The following is a 24,221-nucleotide window of genomic DNA, read 5'->3' as shown; positions in this document are numbered from 1 at the left end:
GTCTGCTGGGGAGACGAAGGAGTGTACTTTATTTATTTTCGACCAATTTAGTTAGGAACGGATTTCACATACTCTCCTGGAAATTGAAATAAGAACACCGTGAATTCATTGTCCCAGGAAGGGGAAACTTTATTGACACATTCCTGGGGTCAGATACATCACATGATCACACTGACAAAACCACAGGCACATAGACACAGGCAACAGAGCATGCACAATGTCGGCACTAGTACAGTGTATATCCACCTTTCGCAGCAATGCAGGCTGCTATTCTCCCATGGAGACGATCGTAGAGATGCTGGATGTAGTCCTGTGGAACGGCTTGCCATGCCATTTCCACCTGGCGCCTCAGTTGTACCAGCGTTCATGCTGGACGTGCAGACCGCATGAGACGACGCTTCATCCAGTCCCAAACATGCTCAATGGGGGACAGATCCGGAGATCTAGCTGGCCAGGGTAGTTGACTTACACCTTCTAGAGCACGTTGGGTGGCACGGGATACATGCGGACGTGCATTGTCCTGTTGGAACAGCAAGTTCCCTTGCCAGTCTAGGAATGGTAGAACGATGGGTTCGATGACGGTTTAGATGTACCGTGCACTATTCAGTGTCCCCTCGACGATCACCAGTGGTGTACGGCCAGTGTAGGAGATCGCTCCCCACACCATGATGCCGGGTGTTGGCCCTGTGTGCCTCGGTCGTATGCAGTCCTGATTGTGGCGCTCACCTGCACGGCGCCAAACACGCATACGACCATCATTGGCACCAAGGCAGAAGCGACTCTCATCGCTGAAGACGACACGTCTCCATTCGTCCCTCCATTCACGCCTGTCGCGACACCACTGGAGGCGGGCTGCACGATGTTGGGACGTGAGCGGAAGACGGCCTAACGGTGTGCGGGACCGTAGCCCAGCTTCATGGAGACGGTTGCGAATGGTCCTCGCCGATACCCCAGGAGCAACAGTGTCCCTAATTTGCTGGGAAATGGCGGTGCGGTCCCCTACGGCACTGCGTAGGATCCTACGGTCTTGGCGTGCATCCGTGCGTCGCTGCGGTCCGGTCCCAGGTCGACGGGCACGTGCACCTTCCGCCGACCACTGGCGACAACATCGATGTACTGTGGAGACCTCACGCCCCACGTGTTGAGCAATTCGGCAGTATGTCCACCCGGCCTTCCGCATGCCCACTATACGCCCTCGCTCAAAGTCCGTCAACTGCACATACGGTTCACGTCCACGCTGTCGCGGCATTCTACCAGTGTTAAAGACTGCGATGGAGCTCCGTATGCCACGACAAACTGGCTGACACTGACGGCGGCGGTGCACAAATGTTGCGCAGCTAGCGCCATTCGACGGCCAACACCGCGGTTCCTGGTGTGTCCGCTGTGCTGTGCGTGTGATCATTGCTTATACAGCCCTCTCGCAGTGTCCGGAGCAAGTATGGTGGGTCTGACACACCGGTGTCAATGTGTTCTTTTTTCCATTTCCAGGAGTGTAGTTTATTTATTACACTGATACAAAACACGCACTCTGACATGCTTGGGGTCATGCCACACAGCCTACAGACCTGCAAACTACTTGTAAATTACCGAAATAACGCATGTTAAATGCTCTGCAGACATGCAAACAACTCCTCATTTAGCGAAATAATGCTATACACAGACATGCGAACTACAATACAGTACATTGATGTGCAGACACAAAATGAAGTCGTACATTGTCAAAATAATACAGTACACAGAAAACAGACCTGCAAACTACTCGTAAATCACTGAAATAATGCATATATAAGGCTCTGTCAACATGCTCACAGCGCTTAAACAGCCGGAAATAATGTAGTCCACAAACACTCATTGCACGTAAAAACGCATTCGAACTACCGTCAACATATCACACGCTCCAAGGGCCCACACACGTCGACACCTCTATATGCCACCACCAGACACAAGCCAGTGCGAGCCATCATTCACATACCGCTGCCGACAGCATGTGAAAGTCACCTCCACAGTTAAAGTTCTTCGAGTGTTATACTGATGACACATGTCTATCTAAATAAGCACCAGGTCATCCTCTGGGCCGCGTGCATGTGTGTTTACCTTTGCTGACGCCATACCTGCAGATAGTGATGCCACAGCTCGTGCTATAGAAATCTGTTCCAGAATAGCACAGTCTGCTTTCTCCGTAGCGATACTAACTGGACATTCGAGCTGCGTCTAGCTGTGCGCGTGTACCCAGCATGGCTGAAGCCTCACCACGAAAATGTCCATGTGGCAACTTAACATCTAAAAGGTTATCAATGTTATACTGGCTATGTAAAATAAGAACCAAGTCGACCTCTCCAAAATTGTATAGTGTCCCAGAAAGATTTAATGGGCGCTTTTGTAGGAGCTCTAGTGATGTCTGTGTGGAAATTCTTGACCTGACATAACCTGATTACGAAAATAGCGTAGAATAATGTGGATTGCATCCCTTCTGGTGGTCCTAATGTGGCACCCCGTCCATCACGTGTTACCCTTCCTGCTTTCAACATACACAAACGTTCTCACCGCTATGTAGAGGCCCCTATATCCCAGCACAAAGAATGTCTTCTGAATGAATCGAGCATTATGATTGGTTCTTATTGAATTTACCTGCAGAATTACTGAAACCACCAGTATGGAAGCACCATCGGCCTTTCTTTTTTCCTTTCTGGAGACGAGACTCTCAGTGGCAAATAAATTTTGCACAGATCACCATATTGCACCAACAATTAAACCTTGCAAAGTGGCCTACAAATCGTCAAATACGAAAAGACTCTTACTCAATTACACTGCTCTGTCACTGAGGACAGGAGCCTGAATATTAGAGCGTGAAACCTATCTCCAACCCAGCAATACATCACCGCGTACTGTGTCGATGTAGTAAAAATACAAACTGATATTTCCACTTGCGAATACCAGTGTCGGTGATGTTACAGATTCCAGTTCATCCTTATAATTTACAAAGTCAACTAAGGTGTTTCTCATCTCTAGAGAAGCAGCAAATGTGTCTTCCACTTGTCATTCACCTGCTAGATGCACTCACCACAATCGATGTTCTCTCAACTTAATAAAGACCCGAAATGTGCAGAAGCAGTCAAACGAACAATTTATATGGGTGAGAATAACAGTCCAGCACAAACCCATGACCATATTGAATGTACTCAAATTTCCACGCAATCACGACATTTATCCAACACATACTTAGTTCGCTATGTGGCCGTCTAGAGGACAACACGATTAAGTCAGTTACATTCTTATACTCCAACAGGCCTCTCTATTCGGACAGCTCCTACAGTTAATGGGAAACGTGAATCGTTCCTGCACAGATCACTGGCGCTCCACGCTGAATGATCCTAGAAAAAATACCGGTCTAATATATATATTTTATCCCTGTACTTACAGCTAAACGTTCGATTGCGGTCCTAGTTGAATGACATTCGACAATGAGTGAAGTATCGGAAATATACTCTGCTGACGGCGGTGGCTCTGGAGATAGAAATATTGGTACCATTCTTATGACTTGACATACTCTTTTCTTTGCTATCACAGTACATCACATCAAATCCATACATTCTTTACGACTGGATATAGTCATTTCCTTTGCACATCTCAGAACATAAACAAATAGCTTATAAGCCTGATGCTCAAGGCGAACCTTTCACACACCTCCAGGTACTAAGTACACGAAATAATACTGACCGAAAATCAGTGATGGGTGGACATGACTTATAAGTTTCTCTTGCAAGTGCTACCACCGTTTCTTGGAAACAGAGGCGTAATCATCTTATAAACCGCTATATGTTTAAAAAAAAACACAACCATAGTACGGTCACAAGTGGTCTTTGTTTTACAGGTGCACGAAAGTATCCCTGCTAAAAGCTATACCTGCTTTATAAATCTGTGGTGTCACCGCCAGACACCACACTTGCTAGGTGGTAGCTTTAAATCGGCCGCGGTCCATTAGTACATGTCGGACCCGCGTGTCGCCACTGTCAGTAATTGCAGACCTAGCGCCACCACACGGCAGGTCTAGAGAGACGGACTAGCACTCGCCCCAGTTGTACGACGACTTTGCTAGCGACTACACTGACGAAGCCTTTCTCTCATTTGCCGAGAGACAGTTAGAATAGCCTTCACCTAAGTCCATGACTACGACCTAGCAAGGCGCCATTAACCATATCTGGAGAGAGTCTCATTTGTATAGTCAAGAGCGATGTACCACAATGATGGAATTAAAAGTTGAGTATTAACTTAGATACGTACTTTTCTTTAGTGCATTCATAACTTATCCTGTTCCAGACTTCACGCCAGTCGGCGTGTGTGTACGCGTGCTTTCGGTTACCCGTCACTGTGGACTGGCTGTCTTGTCAGCCCACTACAAAATCCACGTATGGTATTACCTACAAATGACATGGTTTATCAAGACAAATACCGTGACACTGAATATAGATGGTGACTGCTGGAGTGTATATTATCAGACCAGCAGTGGGGTTACACGTCGACGATGGTGCACCCTCGTAATAAAATTACCGAATTTAGAAAGTGATTTCACTAAGGAGCGTGGTATGAAACCGGTATTTGCAACCTCCTCACACCGCCGCCACTAGTTATTTCTCCAGTATTTGTAATGCATTGTGTCTCAGTGCCACGTCAGTGGCTGGCCGCAGTGGTCTCGCGGTTGTAGGCGCTCAGTCCAGAACCGCGCGACTGCTGTGGTCGCAAGTTCGAATCCTGCCTCGGGCATGGATGTGTGTGATGTCCTTAGGTTAGTTAGGTTTAATTAGTTCTAAGTTCTAGGGGACTGATGACCATAGCTGTTACATCCCATAGTGCTCAGAGCCATTTGAACCAATTTGAACAATGTCAGTGGTTCTGTCATATATCCACTCAGTTATAGGAGATGATTGATTGAGAAGCATCACAAACAGTAGTAGATGTCTGATGATTCAGGTCCTAAGAAATGTACACTAGCTTTTTAGATCTCTTGTGCTATGCTTTCAGTAGAAATGATGTCTTTGATTTGGAATCTGCTACTGTTTGTGATCCTTCTCAATCAGTCATCGCCTATAACTCAGTGGATATATCGCAGAACCGCTGACATGGCACTGAGACACAATGCATTACAAATACTGGAGAAATATCTAGTGGTGGCAGTGTGAGGAAGTTGCAAATACCAGTTTAATACCATGCTTGTTAGCCGAATCACATTCAAAATTCGGTAATTTTATTACGAGGGCACACCATCAGCGATGTGTAACCGCAATGCTGATCTGATAATATACACTCTAGCAGTCACCGCCTGTATTCAGTGTCACGGTATTTGTCTGGATAAACCATGTCATTTGTAGGTAATGCCATACGTGGATTTATAAACCAAGTATAGCTTCTAACATGGATACTTGTGTGCACCTGTAAAGCCAAGACCATTTGAGATGGTAATATGGTTGTGTTTTTTTTAACATATAGCGGTTTATAAGACGATTACGTCTCTGTTTCCAAGAAACGGTGGTAGCACTCGCGAAAAAACTTATGAGTCATGTCCACTCATAATTGATTTTCAGTCAGTCTTATTTCGTATTGCCAGCGATCAGTTATTGACGAAGTATTATATTTAGTAGTAGGGTGTGCATCATAGGTTTGCCTTGAGCATCAGGCAGGTATGTGTTTGTGTTCTGACGTATTCTATGTGTTTGTGTTTCAACATGTGCGAAGGAAATGACTATGTCCAGTTGTAAGGAAGGTATGGATTTGACGTGGAGTACTGTGATAGCAAAGGGAAGAGCATGTCAAGTAATAAGAATGGTACTGATATTTCTATTTCCAGAGGCACAGCTGTCAGCTGGGTGTATTTCTGATACTTCACTCGTTGTCGAATGTGCTTCTACTGAGACCGTGATTGTAACATTTAGTTGCAAGCACAGTGATAAAATATATAGGAGACTAGTTTTTTTCCTAGGATGATTCTGTCCATGCGTGCTTGGAGTGCAGCGCTGGTGTTCTGTGCAGGAATGATTCACGTTTCACGTTGTCCGAATGGAGAGGCCTGTTGGAGTGTAAGAATGTAACTGACTTAATGGTTTTGTCCTCTAGAAGGCTGAATGGCGAACTAATACTTAGTATGTGTTGGATAGCTTTTGTGATCACGTGGAAATTTTAGTAGATTCGATATGATCGTGTGTTTGCGCTGGACTGTTGTTCCCACCCATGTAAATTGTTTGGTTGACTGCTTCAGCACATTTCGCGCCTTTATTTAGTTGAGGGAACATTGATTGTGGCGTGCGCATCTAGCAGGTGAATGACAGGTGGAAGACATATTTACTGGTTCTCTAGACATGGGAAAGACCTTAGTTGACTTTGTAGATTATAAGGATAATTTGGAATCTGTTACATCATCGACATTGGTATTCTCGAGTGGAAATATCAGTTTCCTCTATTTTTTCCGAGTTCTCGCGTAAAGGTCTTCACAGACGGACAAGTTTTTAGTTACTCAGTGGTTTACAGCACGCTCCACCTCGCTAAAGTTTAGGGTTTGTAGAGAAATTATTTCCAGTCTATATATTTGGAATTAGGTAGCGCGAACGATCGGTGGGATATTGCTGTGTGCTCGATATCGAGAAGTACAGCGAAAATGTTATAATTTTACGCCGAACCATACGAAAATACATGTGTTGTTGTAATCCCAGACTCTGGACATGAGTGTAGAAAAACAGGCAAGCAAGCAGTCCGAACTAGAAACAGTAACGTATTTGTTCCGAGCGGAAATAAGCCCAAATTTGTAGAACAGTTATGAGATTGACTTCGGTCTACTGAGGGCACTTTGCTCACGTGTTGGGAGTGGATGAATTGTGACCATCGGCTGCAGGAAAATAACTAGTGCTTCAAGGAGTATATACGGTAATGTCTGTGATTGCAGTATATGTACAAGTGTCTGGTGGTCGACAGCTATATGCATTATGTAAAAGGGGCAATTTTTGTATGGTGAAGGATACGAATTGTATGTTTACTAAATCGACACGGTAGGCGGCGATAAATTGCTAGGTTGGAGATTGGTTTCATGCTCTAATATTCAAGCTCCTGTCCTCAGTGACAGAGCAGTGTAATTGAGTAAGAATCTTTCCATATTTGACGATCTGTAGGCCACTTTGCAAGGTTTAATTGTCAGTGCAATAAGGTGATCTGTGCAAAATTTATTTGCCACCGAGAGTCTCCTCTCCAGAAAGAAAAAAAGGAAGGCGGAACATGCTTCCACACTGGTGGCATCAGTAATTCGGCGGGTAAATTCAAAAAGAACCAATCATAATGCTCGATTCATTCAGAAGACATCCTTTGTGCTGGGATATAGGTGCCTCTACATAGCGGTGAGAACGTTTGTGTATGTTGAAAGCAGGAAGGGTAACACGTGATGGACGGGGTGCTGCATTAGGACCACCAGAAAGGATGCAATCCACGTTATTCTGCGCTAGTTTCGTAATCAGGTTATGTTAGGACAAGAATTTCTGTGCAGACAAGCTGAGACATCACTAAAGCTCCTACAAAAGCGACCATTAACTCTTTCTGGTACACTATACAATTTTGGAGAGGTCGATTTGGCTCTTATTTTACATAGACATTCGACATCAGTATAACACTGAGAACCTTTTAGGTGGTGAGTTGCCACATGGACATTTTCGTGGCGATGCTTCAGCCACGCTGGGTATACGTGCACAGCTAGACGCCGCTCGAATGTCCCGTTAGTATCGCTACGGAGTATGCAGCCTGTGCTATTGTGGAACAGATTTCTATAGCATGATCTGTGACATTGATATCTACAGGTATGGCGTCAGCAAGGGTAAACACACATGAACGCTGCCCAGAGGATGACTTGGTGCTTATTTAGATAGACATGTGCCATCAGTATAACACTCGAAGAACTTTAACTGTGGAGGTGACTTTCACATGTCGTCGGCAGCGGCGTGAGAGTGATGGCTCGCACTGGCTTGCATCCGGTGGTGGCACACAGAGGTGTCAACGTGTGCGGGCCCTTGGTGCATGTGATATGTTGATGATCGAATGCGTTTTTATGTGCATTGAGTATTTGTGAACTACATTATTTCCGGCTGCTTAAGTGCTGTGAGCATGTTGGCAGAGCCTTATATATGCATTATTTCAGTGATTTACGAGTAGTTTGCAGGTCTTCACGTCAGTGTACCGCATTATTTCGTAGATTTACGAGTAGTTTGCAGGTCTGTTTTCTGTGTACTGTATTATTCTGATAATTTACGACTTCATTTTGTGTCTGCACATCAGTGTACTGTATTGTAGTTCGCATGTTTGTGTGCTGTGTAGAGCATTATTTCGCTAAATTAGGAATTGTTTGCATGTCTGCAGATAATTTAACATGCGTTATTTCGGTAATTTACAAGTAGTTTGCAGGTCGGTAGGTTCTGTGGCGTGACTTCAAGCATGTAAGAGCATGTGTTTTGTATCAGTGTAATAAATAAGCTATGTGAAACCCGTTCCTAAATAAACTGCTCGAAAATAAATAAACTCCTTCCTCTCTCCAGCTGCCCAGTACAGGCTGTCATTTTCCCACCATCCCCCCCCCCCCCCCAGACCGCTACCTAGGATTATGTCACGGGAGGGACAACAGCGACCTCTAAGGGCAGTACTGTGTACTAGGTCAGTTGGACTCTGAACCTCATGGTGGACACACTGGATGGAGGTACTAACTCAAATTTTTCAAATTAAGACTGTGTGCCAAATAAAGACTTATGTCCATTCTGTCCAGGACAGTCTGAGTCCTTTTCACACCATTTCCCCCTACCATCTTGGATTACATCGTGGGTGGGATGACAGTGCCTTCTGGTGGCAGTAATGTGTACTAGGTCAGTTGGACTCCAGGCCCCTTGGTGAACACACTTGATGGTGGTGCTGTCTCTAATTGTTCAAATAAAGACTGAAAAATAAAGACTAATGTCCAGCACAGGCCATGTTCTTTTCCCCTCCAGTTCCTAGGCAGAGGTGGCTGTCAGATGACTTAGAGGATGTAGCCCAAGTGACCTATCTTCCTGCCATTTTCTTAGGTTAGTAGAGGTCTCTGTGGTGTGTTGCATTGTCCTGATGGAATTTGAACTTCCCTCAATATTCTGGGGGAGGGGAGGGGAGTGGGTGTTAGGTTAGTGGAGGTAGCCCAACTGCCCTTTCTTTCCTGACATTTTCTGAGGTTAGTAGAGACATTCCAAGTGCCCTTTTTTTCTCACTATTTTCTTAGGTTAGTGGAGGTAGCCCGATTGACTCATCTTCCCTCCAAAATTCAAACTTCATGCCAGGGGGGCGTGGCACTTTCCTGCCATCTTTGGTAATGGTACTCGTGTCATCAGCTAATGTCATGGCAGCCATCTTGAATGATGTCAATCGCGCCATGAGCTATCGTCATGTGTCGTCACGTACTTGCGTCATCAGCTGACGTCACGACCGCCATCTTGAGTGACGTCATCAGCTGACGTCACGGCCGCCTTCTTGCATAACGATGCTTTGGGGCCGCACTTGGGTTGTCCCGCTACTAGTGGGTAGTCAGTCTTCACGCATAACAGCATCGCCTGCCAACGGGGAGGCGCTGCCTTTGAGGCCCACTGCAGCAGTTGGATATTAAAAAGCGGTTACACGCCTTAAAATGCAGTGGATGTGCCATCGTCGGAGAATACGTCTCACACATCAAAGATAAGGAAGCTATTTTAGCTAGGGTGTGTTCCGCAGTACGTATAACGCTGGAAAGCGTTACCAAGTAGGAAAACGTATCGCATTTGACAAAACAACGGCTATTTTACGTACCTTCTTTCGGACTGAGCGGTGAATGTTAACACGCAGAAAGGAAGCCCAGACGAAAGCAGTAGAAATAAGGACGTCGAAGCAAGTGAAATTTGGTAGGTAACTGTACATCGGAACTGCGTCGTTTCGGGGCTGCAGCCATGAAGCAGCGTCCAATCAGCGACGAACACGTATAAGAAGCGTTTAATGAACCTGAATTGCCAAAGTTAGTATCCCAACTCCGCGGTGTTGCTAAAATGAGCGCAAGGCAAATGTTGAGGCCGAACAGTTAAAGTTAGGCAACATTCGATTCCAATCCAGGGCTAGTTCAGTTAGGCGCAATTTTTTCTGTGATATTTTCTGAATGCACTTTTATTCTATGTTATTATTTAGCAGCTGGTACTGTAGCTTATACTGATTCATTTACGATTAGACGAAGGTCACGGGAAAGGTTGCCATATTTGAAGATGTGCCATGTACGATACCCGATTGTTTCGTGTGGTGCAAGTGTAGACGCTATGTCTGAGCTGCCCCATACAGGCAGGTGTGCGGTGTACTTCGGAGCACGTCGCGACATAACTGCTTTTCAACACGGGTTGGCAACAGCTGCAAGACGCATGGCTCACACGATCTATGAGAACGCACAAGAATTCGGGTTTTCGAGGACAAACGTGGATGTTGTGTACGGCACACACAACATATCTGTTGTGTCTAGACAAGACAGTCTAGACACAGGGTGAGGTTACCGAAAGGGCACGCGTCAACTCACGCCGACTGGCGTGAAGTCTGGAACAGGATACGTAATTAATGTTATAAAGAAAGGTACGTATCGTCGGTTTACTTAACTTTAATTCGTCCTTGTGGGTACATCGCTCTTGACTATACAAATGAGACTCTCTCCAGATATGGTTAAAGGCGCCTTGCTAGGTCGTAGCTATGGACTTAGCTGAAGGCTATTCTAACTGTCTCTCGGCAAATGAGAGAAAGACTTCGTCAGTGTAGTCACTAGCAAAGTCGTCGTACAACTGGGGCGAGTGCTAGTCCGCCTCTCTAGACCTGCCGTGTGGTGGCGCTCGGTCTGCGATTACTGACAGTGGCGACACGCGGGTCCGACATGTACCAATGGACCGCGGCCGATTTAAAGCTACCACCTAGCAAGTGTGGTGTCTGGCGGTGACACCACAATATCCACATGGGTAAACAGCGACACAGGACCATAGAACGGATGTCACGTCTCTACCGCAGAGCAGTACGGGTCCACTGTGCGTCTTATCGTCGCGGTTTGAATATGGGGCGTCAGGAAGACGTGTGTACCAGGACTGCACCGCATAGGCCCGGGCAACCGTCGTCACGCCCACTGCCTACCCACCGCGTTTGGTCCCCCAGTGTACTAGCGCTGTGAGCAGAGGCGTTTATTCAATTGGGCAGAGCTGTCTGTGGCGAAGCGGGGTCAGTGCTGTACAGATGGCACTACGAAAGATGCCCCTGGCTGACAGAAGAGGTTTTTGCCACTTGTTTACACGTGAAGTAGCTTGGGAAGCGGCTCAACTGCACGACTTATAAAAACAGTCGGCGAATGTACAGTGGGTCAAGAAATCATTGTTTCATGCTTAAATTGTCCTTAACTGATGAACCTAGTAAAAACCAACATAACACGATGTTTCTCTTGTTCCATAATTGAATCCGTCTCTTAGGAGCTGTGACCTCTGTTGTCATAATAAGTTCTGTTTTTATAATAAATGAAGAAAAAATGCCTGAATCGCAATTTCTTTTTATTCCCGACTACCGGTTTCGATCTGCCCTTCTCGTCATGTACTGGTCTGGCGCCGCAACGTGTAGTTTGCACCACACTGCTATTAAGGTAATCACACCGTGGTTCACGTCGAAAAAAATCGATTTTCCGTTTTCATCATTTTCGATAGATTAAAGTTTTATTTAAGTACCCTGAAAAGGATTTTGCTGAAAAATTTTTTTTCGAGCATTTAAAGAGCATTTTCCTACCAAGTGTGTCTAAGCGCCACGCTCACTTTCTGTCACCCACTTTTCTGCATATATTTTAGATCTTTATATCCCCTACATTTCACGTTAGGGATTTTTTTTTTTACTCCCGAGTGTGTTGGCTATCCTTTGAATGCAACGGTCGGTATTCTTTTGTTTCTGCTGTTTGTAAACAACACAGTTACAAACAAGGAGGAGGAGGAGGAGATTAGTGTTTAACGTCCCGTCGACAACGAGGTCATTAGAGACGGAGCGCAAGCTCGGGTGAGGGAAGGATGGGGAAGGCAATCGGCCGTGCCCTTTCAAAGGAACCATCCCGGCATTTGCCTGAAGCGATTTAGGGAAATCACGGAAAACCTAAATCAGGATGGCCGGAGACGGGATTGAACAGTCGTCCTCCCGAATGAGAGTCCAGTGTGCTATACAAACAAGCAGTTAGTTATGTTCAAGTGTGGTTGCGAGTAGTTGCTATACTTACGTTTGCAGTGCTTATTTTCGTGTGTTTTGTTGTGTTTATTGAAGATGACGAAACGTAAAGGCATTTTCAAGAAACGACAATTTAGAAGGAACCACTTTAGAAAGCTTTCTGTACAAGAGGTTATGTCGCCTGGCAACGATGTTTCTAATTATAATTCTTCAACAAGTGCATCATCAAAGAAGCTCTCACCATTTCAAGAGAGTTACAACGAATTTACTGTAAGTGACAAGGGGTGCAGTAATATTATTATAAATTTGAGAATATTATCAGATGTAATTTCTAAATTTGTACGATGTAGATAGACAGTGTGGAGAGTCACAGAGTGTGAAAATTTGTGAAAGTGCCAGTGGGAGAAAAGGCCTAGCAATTGCTATGGATTTAATTTGCACTAAATGCTCAGCTGTGATTTCATTTTGAGTTCTTCAAAACCATATGCAAGTGGCCCTTATGAAATCAATACTAGATTAGTTTATGCCTTACGATCCACTGGAAAGGGCAAGGCTGCAGGGAGAACATTTTGTTCAGTGATAAACTTACATCAACCACAAATAAATTTGAAAAACTTACTGTAATATTAGAGAAAGCTGTATGTGAGGTCAGTGAGGAAAGCATGAAACTGGCTGCTAGGGAAGCAGTGGAAGAAAATGATGAATGTTTGGATATTGCAGATACACTTGATGGAAGTTGGCAGAAAAGAGGACATACTTCTCTGAATGGAGTAGTGACTGCTACGAGTGTAGACACCGGTAAAGTGTTAGATGTGGAGATACTGTGTAAATATTGCAAATGTTGTAAAGTCAGTGAACATAAAGAACACAACTGTGTGGCTAATTTTAGAGGAACAAGTAAGTGGTGGTGTGGAACTTCATGGAGTACAACAAATATTTCATCGCTCCGTAGAAACAAGAGGCGAACGGTATACCAAATATTTGGGTGACGGTGACAGTAAAGCATACAACAATGTGGTGAACTCTAAGCCATATGGAGATGCCATTATTAGCAAAATAAAATGTGTAGGCCATGTTAAAAAACTTTTGGAAACAAAGATGAGGAAACTAACTATTGATATGACAGGAAAAAAATTAGAAGATGGAAAATTGTTGACTGGACAGGGTCGATTAACTAAAACTGAAATAGAAAACTTGCAGGTATACTATGGGCAGGCAATTTGGAGAAATAAAGAAAACCTGGAGGCAATGAAGAGAGATGTTTGGGCTATATTCTTCCATAAGTCCTCTACTGATGATTAGCCATGTCATGGATTGTGTCCATCAGGAGAAAATTCGTGGTGCAAATACAATAGGGCTCAGGCAACTGGAGAATCTTATTCTCACCAGCATTCTCTTCCTGCTGCTGTTATTACAGCAATTAAACCTACTTTCTGAGACTTCTAAGGAAATGTCTGCATGGGCAGACATAGAACCAAAATGAATGTTTCAACAGCATAATTTGGAACTGCCTTCCTAAAACTGTATTTGTGGGCATGCATACAATGAAACTAGGAGTTCATGATGCTGTTATTACATTCAGTTGTGGTAATATTGGAAAGTGTTGAGTACTGAAAAAGCTGGGAATTAATCCTGGTGAAAATATAATCACTGGGCTGCAACATTGCGATAAAATTAGGATAACCGATGCAGACAGGTCTGCATCTAATATGGCGAAGAAAGCAATACAAACATCCAGAAAGGTGAAAAATAAGCTGGAAGACCTGCTAGAGGCCAAAGAAGGACCATCATATGCAGCAGGAAAGTTTTAATTAACTGTAAGTAACAAATTTCAAAAGTTTTTTTTTAAGGTCAATTTCTCGCAAACTAAAATTTTCAGTACATATGCCCCATTATATCAGAAATTATCACAGATAAATGAATGAGATTTTGAGAGACTCTGCATAACATAAAAAGCCACCTATGGTATTACATTCATTAATATTGTTGCCGCACCTCCACAACAATGCGTTTCCCCCCTGTGCACATTTCACTCGATTTGAAGTTGGCTACCAGCCAGGCCCCACCTGATCTCACGTCATCATCTTTCCCCTATTCCCCTATTCCTGGTAAACAACATCATTCTTAGCCAACCCTTTTCCATGTGGATCCGACACACTGCAACAGAATGCTGTATGGACCCCACAAGCGATCTTTTTCGTATAAAATTACGGTTTACCCAGCTAATAATTCCGAAGCTCTGAATTCCTTCGCCTACAACTAAGATTATGATATCATTCCACTCCGTATCTCTACATCCTCTTACTCTCATGTGTTTGTGTGACATGGCAGATTCTAGTCGTCATTTATTATATATATGCACACACATCAAAAAAGTTTTTCATCACCTCGGTTCCGAGAGTTCCGGAAGCTGTACAGAGAGTTGGGATAGAGAACAACGTAAACATCATTTCCGCCTTTTTTATTGCTCATGAAAACCACACATTGCATGCGGTACCACCATACAGCGAGACCTTCAGAGGTGGCGGTCCAGATTGCTGTATACACCGGTACCTTTAATACCTAGTAGCACGTCCTCTTGCATTGATGCATACCTGTATTCGTCGTGGCATACTATCCACAAGTTCATCACGGCACTGTTGGCCCAGATCGTCCCACTCCTCAACGGCGATTCGGCATAGATTCCTCAGAGTCGTTGGTGGGCCACGTCGTCCATAAACAGCCAATCTATACCAGGCATGTTCGATAGGGTTCATGTCCGGAGAACATGTGGCCACTGTAGTCGAGCGATGTCGTTATTCCGAAGGAAGTCATTCACAAGATGTGAACGATGGGGGCGCGAATTGTCGTCCATGAAGACGACTGCCTCGCCAACATGCTGCCGATAAGGTTGCACTATCGGTCGGAGGATGGCATTCACGTATCGTACAGCTGATACGGTGCCTTCCATGACCACCAGCGGCGTACGTCGGCCCCACATAATGCTACCCCAAAACAGCAGGGAACCTCCACGTTGCTGCACTCGCTGGACAGTGTGTCTAAGGCGTTCAGCCTGACCAGGTTGCCTCCAAACACCGACGGTTGTCTGGTTGAAGGCATATGCGACACTCATCGGTGAAGAGAACGTGATGCCAATCCTGAGCGGTCCATTCGACATATTATTGGGCCCATCAGTACCACGGTGCAAGGTGTCTTGGTTGCAAAGATGGACCTCGCCATGGACGTCGGAAGTGAAGTTGCGCATCATGCAGCCTATTGCGCACAGTTTGAGTCGTAACACGACGTCCTGTGGCTGCACGAAAAGCATTATTCAGCATGTTGGAGTTCCTGTGAGGGTTCCTCCGAGCCATAATCCGTAGATATCGGTCATCCACTGCAGTAGTAGCTCTTGGGCGGCCTGAGCGAGGCATGTCATCGACAGTTCCTCTGTCTATATCTCCTACATGTCCGGACAACATAGCTTTGGTTCACTCCGAGACGCCTGGACACTTCCCTTGTGGAGAGCCCTTCCTGGGACAAAGTAACAATGCGAACGCGATGGAACCGCGGTACTGACCGTCTCGCCATGGTTGAACTACAGACAAAACGATCTGTGTACCTCCTTCCTGGTGGTATGACTGGAACTGATCGGCTGTCGGACCTATGTCTAATAGGCGCTGCTCATGCCTGGTTGTTTACATTTCTGGGCGGGTTTAGTGACATCTCTGAACAGTCAAAGCGACTGGGGACTGTTATACAATATCCACAGTCAACGTCTTATCTTCAGGAGTTCTGGGAACCGGGGTGACGCAAAACTCTTTTTGATATATATATATATATATATATATATATCGATTGTCCTGTCACTTATTATTGGAACGGGTTACTACAAACAGCCAACAAAATGGAAAAAACCACATAGCCTATTGGATGCGCTAGACGTAAACAAATGATGCGCTAGACGTAAACAAATAATCACAGAACTCTCAACTGGTTCCAAACGATCAGTTATCAGTTACAAGTCGCTGAGCACATGCCAAATCTTAAGCTTGACATGATCCAGTTAACAAGCTACATATTCCCTGACTTCAAACGCGGTCATCGCATTCACCTGTACAAACTTGCACCACAATCTAATTGTCATTACACTTTACTTTGTTTTTCCTTATAACCTTAGTACTATACTGTGTGTACCAGGAGGAATGGTCAATATTCAGGGATATGACGACTACATTCATTTAAAGCAAAAATCTTCGTACGGACAAATGCCTTGTTCCGGATGGTTTACGAGGTAGGATACTTTTAATATTCCATTCTGATACGTCCAATCACTTTAAAAGTGCGAATGATGAACTGAATCATTTGTATTATTTGGAAAATTCGTTTGTTGAAGAATATGAGGACGTTGCAATGCAGTTCCAGCTTGACGGAACCCCTCCACGTTTTACCAGACGTGTAAGGGAACTTTTTAACCGCACGCACACTGAACTGGTAGTGCCAGTACTATTAACTGACCACCAATATTGCGAGATCTTACGCTATTAGAATTTGTTTATGGGGTTGGATGATGTCTGAGGTGTCGAAACGGAAGGTAAATACTCCATATAAACTGCTTGGTCGCATTATGGACGCGACTGCTCTCCTTAGGGAATACACAGATGCACTCAGACAAGCAACACAACATGTTCTCCCAAGTGTGCGCAAGTGCGCTGAAGATGGCGGTGGGACATTCTAACATTTATTCTGAACTGTACAACAACTGTAATTTGACATGCACGATAATGCTTAAGCCGTCGGCACACGGACCGTGCATTCGAACGTTGAGCGTTGAGCGTGCCGAGTTTTTGACGTCATTGCGTGGAATAGCATGTTCGGGACTCTTTCCGAACGTGCAGAGCAATATCTGGCATGTCAGATATTCTGAGCGTGCCTCTGAACGTTGACCAGTGAGATGGCACAACGCCACCTACGTCACACGCACGCTGTCTCCCTTCAGTACAGAGTTGTGAGGCGCCATATTGGCATTCATTTCAAGCCTATATGTATATATGTCGTTTCTGAGCACCAGCAAATTGAGAATCACTGGAAAACCCGTTGTTAACTGTGTGATTAGTTCCAATAAAATAATGAGAAATATCATTTTCGTGGCAAAAGAATTATTGTAACTTTCGTATTATGAGAGTAGGCTATTTGAAGGCAGCGACACACTGAAGATCCACCCAAAACGCAGTGTTCTTGGTACAATTTGTTATAATTAAACTTCAATTAGCAACATATCTACGATTAAGGTTTTCAGCAAGCGCGAAGATACTATTGTTAGACATGCTTTGGGAATTGTTTGAGTAGCGTAATGACTAGCGTTACTGTCCGCTTTTGAGATGTTTGTTGGGGCGGTGGTTCGCGTCTTGCCACTACCGAAATTTTTTTTCCTAACATTCGCGTTTTTATTAGGTTCTGGTACTTTATTATTAGTTTAATATAAGTATATAGTATAATATTTGATTTTATGTAAATATAAGCTCACCTTTCTTTGAGAGGTGACTGTTCGATTGGCTTAATCTACAGGACAGCTGCTTGTATAAAAATATTTTGCTCCTTTTTCTTTTACGCTTCGTAATTCACATGTTGCAAAGATTCTACTACTCGGTAGGAACAGAGATCAAGTAAGAATGACCTTGGGGTTTTGCTAAAATGTGGGAATGATGAAATAATGTTTATCTTATGCGGAGAAGTATTCCAAATTTGTGCCGCACTGTTTGTAATGGAACTTTTATAAGCCTGTGTCCTTATTGATTGGACATGGTACTTTCCTTTTCGTGGACGATGGAGGAAATGTGAATTTTAGTCGCGCCCGTTGAGTAAACAATGCGATTTACGAACTAGAAACATCCGTCAACTGCCGCTGGAGCGCGTTGCGATCGCGTATGCCACGTTGGGGCCCACGCACCGTATGCACAAGTCGCATCGTTCCTGAGCGTTCAGCAGCACGTTGAACGTGGCACGCTCAGCGTTGACGTTCGACAGCACGGTCCGTGTGCCGATGGCTTTAGAGGTGAATGTGTTAACAATACGTATTTTTTAACTGATACTTTATAAAACGCTTGTTCTTGTGTTTACTGTTTTACATGTGGGCATGAGTAAACCTGACTATGTATTGTGTAATACAGAAAATAATTAGTAATTTTCATTAAATGTGTTCTATCTCGAAAATTTTTGGAATAGAGCATATGTCCATATGAGGTTTTTGCTGCTAATAAGCGTTACTTTTATATCCCTGAATGCTGACTATCTCTCCTGGGACCTGCTTACTCGTATAAGTTGTATACTTTATACTAAGTATAGTGTGTTTCGTTATGTACTGTATTTGATACTGTCTATCCATCTTGTAAATTGTACTTTTACAGCTTATGTCAATAACACGACTGGTGAGCGCTAAGGCCTGGCTTCCTACACATTAGTGTCTCTTGTGGCCGCTAGTCAGTTGTTTCCTGACCATAGCTCAATAAGTCGAAAACCTGTTAGAAGTGAGCAAATATTAGCAGAACAAAAACTGAGTTCCTCGTCTTTCAATCTTAAACTACTACACTACGTTTCAAAGAATGGTTCAAACGACTCTGAGCAGTATGGGACTTAACTGGTGAGGTCATCAGTCCCCTAGAACTTAGAACTACTTAAACCTAACTAACCTAAGGACATCACACACATCCATGCCCGAGGCAGGATTCGAACCTGCGACCGTAGCGGTCGCGCGGTTCCACACTGAAGCGCCTACAGTACGTTTCGTAAACTGTATAGTTTTACCGTTCTCTATATTGAAAATCGATACCCTGCGTTTTAACCAGGATGATATTTCTATAGTTGTTATCCTTTATCGGAACGCATTGGGTATTAGTTTTATGCATGCGTCACAAATGTGGCTTGGTGTTTGTGTGCAGTGAATAAATTAGCCGCTTCCACTGGCCAGAGTGACTGCTATCTTAAAACTGCTGTCTGCACTTGTCGATAACGGCACTGAAATGCAAGTATATTGAGACGCTAGTCCAGCTTCCCGTGACGGTTGGAACCTCCACAGAAGTGGCGTTATCGTTACCGTTCTCTGCTGTTTTTAGAGTAGAGACGTTCTTAAATGTGACCTCCGCTATAATCGGTTTTTTGAGCCTGCCTTATAGCAGGCATTCAAGGATTTGCTAGTTTTTGTGTTGTGGATTGGCAAGAGAGCCAACCCGTTTTTGAGAGGAAGCCGAAAGGCACGCGTTTTAGCTCACGCAGGCTGGCGTGAGGTCTGGAACAGGTCAAGGAAATTAGACTAGCAAAAACAGTACGTATCTGTGGAATACTTAACTTTAATCCATAAATGGTGAACATCGCTCTTGACGGTACATGTTTTACAGCATCAATAGTAACTGGTAATGGCGCCTTGCTAGGTCGTAGCAAATGACGTAGCTGAAGGCTATGCTAACTATCGTCTCGGCAAATGAGAGCGTAATTTGTCAGTGAACCATCGCTAGCAAAGTCGGCTGTACAACTGGGGCGAGTGCTAGGAAGTCTCTCTAGCCCTGCCGTGTGGCGGCGCTCGGTCTGCAATCACTGATAGTGGCGACACGCGGGTCCGACGTATACTAACGGACCGCGGCCGATTTAAAGGCTACCACCTAGCAAGTGTGGTGTCTGGCGGTGACACCACATTTTGTATCTGGTTCCTCTAAGTACAAAAGCCGATCTTCATATCTGTAGTTACTTTAAGAATTTAACGCAGGGATTCTTATTTCTCAAACAATTTACGTGCGGTATCTTTAAACTACTTGTCTCCGTCTACTGATAGCAGATGTGAATGCCGCCATCGCTGATGGACAAGAACTGTTCTGCCGTGCGATGTAACGAATTGCTTGTACAGCTCCTCATCATAGGCTCTCCTTCTTACATTGAAAATTTCATGCGTGAGTTGAATACAATCGAAAACATCGGGTGAAATGCATCGTTACGGATTTCTCTGCCGGTGTTGGTCCCCATGTTTTCTCTCAGCGCTGTTTGTAGATTTGATGATTCTTGGAGCCTGTCGAGGCGGAGTGCGCGTTCAACACCTATGGTAGATTGTCTGGGTGTTTCTGCATTGTCCTCGGTGTCTTTCGTTGCTGCGGAGATGTGCATGTCCTCCTCTGCGGCCCGTTACACTCCTCGTTAACGTTGTACAGCGCTATCTTTCTTCTCTCGGTGTTTGCGTAACGAGCTCCTGGCAGTTCTGACTCACGAGCTTAACATGTGTCGCCGGTTGCTCTGCTGAATTTGGTGCCTTATTTTGCAGTCGGTTCTTCTACATTTCCTGGTACCTGGCTACATTGTCATAGTAATCGAACTCATTATAACGATCTGTTTGAAACAGAGATTAGGTTTACCAATCAGCTACGCACATAAAAACCTTGATAATTACTGTACAAACAGCTGTGTCCATAACCATCGAGCAAGATTGAGACTGAATTCACGTCTATTATGAAAGAATAAATATAGGACTTGAAACAACATTTTCTAGCAAGGAATCAAATTGTACAGTTTATTTTCCTAAGAAAATTACTGGAACAGTCTTATTTAAAAATGCAGTTAAAAAGTACCTCTTAAGCAAGTACGTACTTTTCAGAGAAGGGCTGCTTATAACACGCTGTTCAGCAAAATAACAATAAAACACTTATGTCACTTCATGGCGCTATTTCGCACCAAATTTTCTTGATGGAGGTGGTCAGAAAGGGGGGAGTGCGGGGGGGGGGGGGGGTGGCGTGGAATGCTTTACAACAAAGTTGCGCAGATGGGAACCAATCGTCGTTGCCACGGTTCGGATGTCAGCCGACAGCGTGTGTAGTGTGCGCTGTGGTCCGTGTCGTGAATGAACGACCTCTGTAGCACTAACTTTGAAATTACGAAATACCTTTGCGAGAATGTATAAACAAAAAGGTGTTGCGTCCCAGGGATAATGCGAACGGAGAGGCGGTGTTTCTGACAGACTGGCATTGTACTCGGGAGGATGTAAGGTCTAATCGCCATCCAGCCATCCTGATTTGAGTTTTCAGTGGTTTCCCTAAACTACACCACTCAAATGCTAAGATGGTTCTCACTATAACGCCACAGTCGGCTACCTGTCCCAACGTTGTCAAACTGGAGCTCAAAATGTGTAAACGTCTTTATATATGCTTTCTGCATCTACATCTACACATACATTTATACTCCGCAAGTCATCCAACGGTCTGTGGCGGAGGGCACTTTACGTGCCACTGCTAAACTTCTCCGTAACGCTATCACGGTTACCAAATAACCCTGTGACGAAACGCGCCGCTCTTCTTTGGATCTTCTCTATCTCCTCCGTCAACCCGACCTGGTACGGATCCCACACTTACGAGCAATACTCAAGTATAGGTCGAACGAGTGTTTTGTAAGCCACCTCCTTTGTTGAAGGACTACATTTTCTAAGGACTTTCCCAATGAATCTCAACCTGGCACCCACCTTAACAACAATTAATTTTATATGACCATTCCACTTCAAATCGTTCCGTACGCATACTCCCAGATATTTTACAGAAGTAACTGCTACCACTGTTTGTCCCGCTATCATATAAGCATACAATAAAGGATCGTTCTTTCTATGTATTCGAAATACATTACATTCGTCTATGTTAAGGGTCAGTTGCCACTCCCTGCACCAAGTGCCTATCTGCTGCAGATCTTCCTGAATTTAGCTGCAATTTTCTAATGCTGCAACTTCTCTGTATACTACAGCATCATCCGCGAAAAGCCGCATGGAACTTCCGACACTATCTACTAGGTCATTATTACCTTTTTTTGTTCTTAAGTGCATAGAAATCTTGCTATATTAATTACGTTTTTCGTTCTTAAGTTGTAATACCATGAATATTTTTGTTTTTTATAAGTTGTAATACAACGAATATTTTTCTGAAAGCGATCTATGGATGCATGTTACTACTACTATTAGTGCTACTACCACCACTGTTCCAATTTCAAAACGTAAACTCGCTTCGAAGTTACGTAAATGTTACGCAGACTGCAGTAATTTTTAAGATTAGGTTCTCAATTACTCTCCTTCGCTTGAGTTCCCGCATCACCAGCACAACTCTTTCTTTTTTTTTTTATTTTATACCAGAAATTCCCTACCTGGGACCTAGAAGCGGATAGGTATTCACTTATCTCTTGGTGTTCCGACGTCACGTAATATCGGTCTCTTACCCCTAATCGATGCGCAGTGCAAGACTGCCGAACAGAATGTGACGTGTCGTGCACTGGCTTCTGCTCGTATTACACGGCCTCCCTCCTCATGGGCGCGGCAGGTAAGTTCGGCTTGTATAAATAATTTCGAACTTTTTCAGAAAACAACGAAAAACCTATTTCAGGTCGGCCGGTCGACGATCTGAACTCTATAGTTTCCAACCTATTAGCTACTGCACCAGTTCCATCCGTTAAATCTGGATAGAACAGCGTGCGCATCCTCTGTGCCTTTTGCAATCACCTACCGTCGGAGTGCGGACAGGTGAAACTCACGTTGCATCTTACGGTCGTGAACGTTGTGCCACTTTTTTACGAATCGATCCGCTTTCGCTGATGACGCCATTATCTGACGTAATACGTTAAGCAGGTAGCGAGCTTAACTATTTGCCCTGGAACCACGAGCGCATCGAGTTAGCCGCTGCTGATGCAACCCATATTTCAGTGCATGCCTTAGTCACGTAGTTTAGTCACTGTTGCTCCTACGGTTACAGAGAAACAATAGCATATACAGGGTTATTACAAATGATTGAAGCGATTTCACAGCTCTACAATAACTTTATTATTTGAGATATTTTCACAATGCTTTGCACACACATACAAGAAATCAAAAAGTTTTTTTAGGCTTTCACAACTGTTCGATATGTGCCCCTTTAGTGAGTCGGCAGACATCAAGCCGATAATCAAGTTCCTCCCACACGCGGCGCAACATGTCCCCATCAATGAGTTCGAAACGGTAAGGCTTCTGCTTTAGCCTTTTCCGTAAGATTTTCCAAACCGTCGGCTGTGGTACGTTTAGCTCCCTGCTTGCTTTATTCGTAGACTTCCGCGGGCTACGCGTCAAACTTGCCCGCACGCGTTCAACCGTTTCTTCGCTCACTGCAGGCCGACCCGTTGATTTCCCCTTACGGAGGCATCCAGAAGCTTTAAACTGCGCATACCATCGCCGAATGGTGTTATCAGTTGGTGGATCTTTGTTGAACTTCGTCCTGAAGTGTCGTTGCACTGTTATGACTGACTGATGTGAGTGCATTTCAAGCACGACATACGCTTTCTCGGTTCCTGTCGCCATTTTGTCTCACTGCGTTCTCGAGCGCTCTGGCGGCAGAAACCTGAAGTGCGGCTTCAGCCGAACAAAACTTTATGAGTTTTTCTACGCATCTGTCGTGTGTCGTGACCATATGTCAATGAATGGAGCTGCAGTGAATTTATGAAATCGCTTCAATCATTTGTAATAGCCCTGTAGATGGTGCACCCAAAAAGTTTGATGAACTAATCGTAAACAAAAGGAAAGTGGAAGCTACATGCGAAATACCTTCATTCGGTATCAAAATGATAATAATTTCTGTTTCCTATCCATTCTTTTCTTTATTACACTGAGGCGATAAAAGTCATGGGATACCTCCTAATCTCGTGTCGTGTCGAGTCGTGCAGCAACCCGACGTGACATGGACTCAATAAGTCGTTGGAAGTTCCGTGCAGAAATACTGACCAGTGCTGCCTCTATAGTCGTCCATAACTCTGAAAGTCTTGCCGGTGCAGGATTTCGTCCGGGAGCTGACCTCTCGATTATGTCCCATAAATGTTCGATGGGAGTTCAAATGGTTCAAATGGCTCTGAGCACTATGCGACTTAACTTCTGAGGTCATCAGTCGCCTTAAAACTTAGAACTAATTAAACGTAATTAACCTAAGGACATCACACACATCCATGCCCGAGGCAGGATTCGAACCTGCGACCGTAGCGGTCGC

The sequence above is a fragment of the Schistocerca cancellata genome, chromosome 5, assembly GCF_023864275.1.
Source record: "Schistocerca cancellata isolate TAMUIC-IGC-003103 chromosome 5, iqSchCanc2.1, whole genome shotgun sequence".
Lineage (NCBI taxonomy): Eukaryota > Metazoa > Arthropoda > Insecta > Orthoptera > Acrididae > Schistocerca > Schistocerca cancellata.
This window is presented reverse-complemented; position numbering follows the sequence as displayed.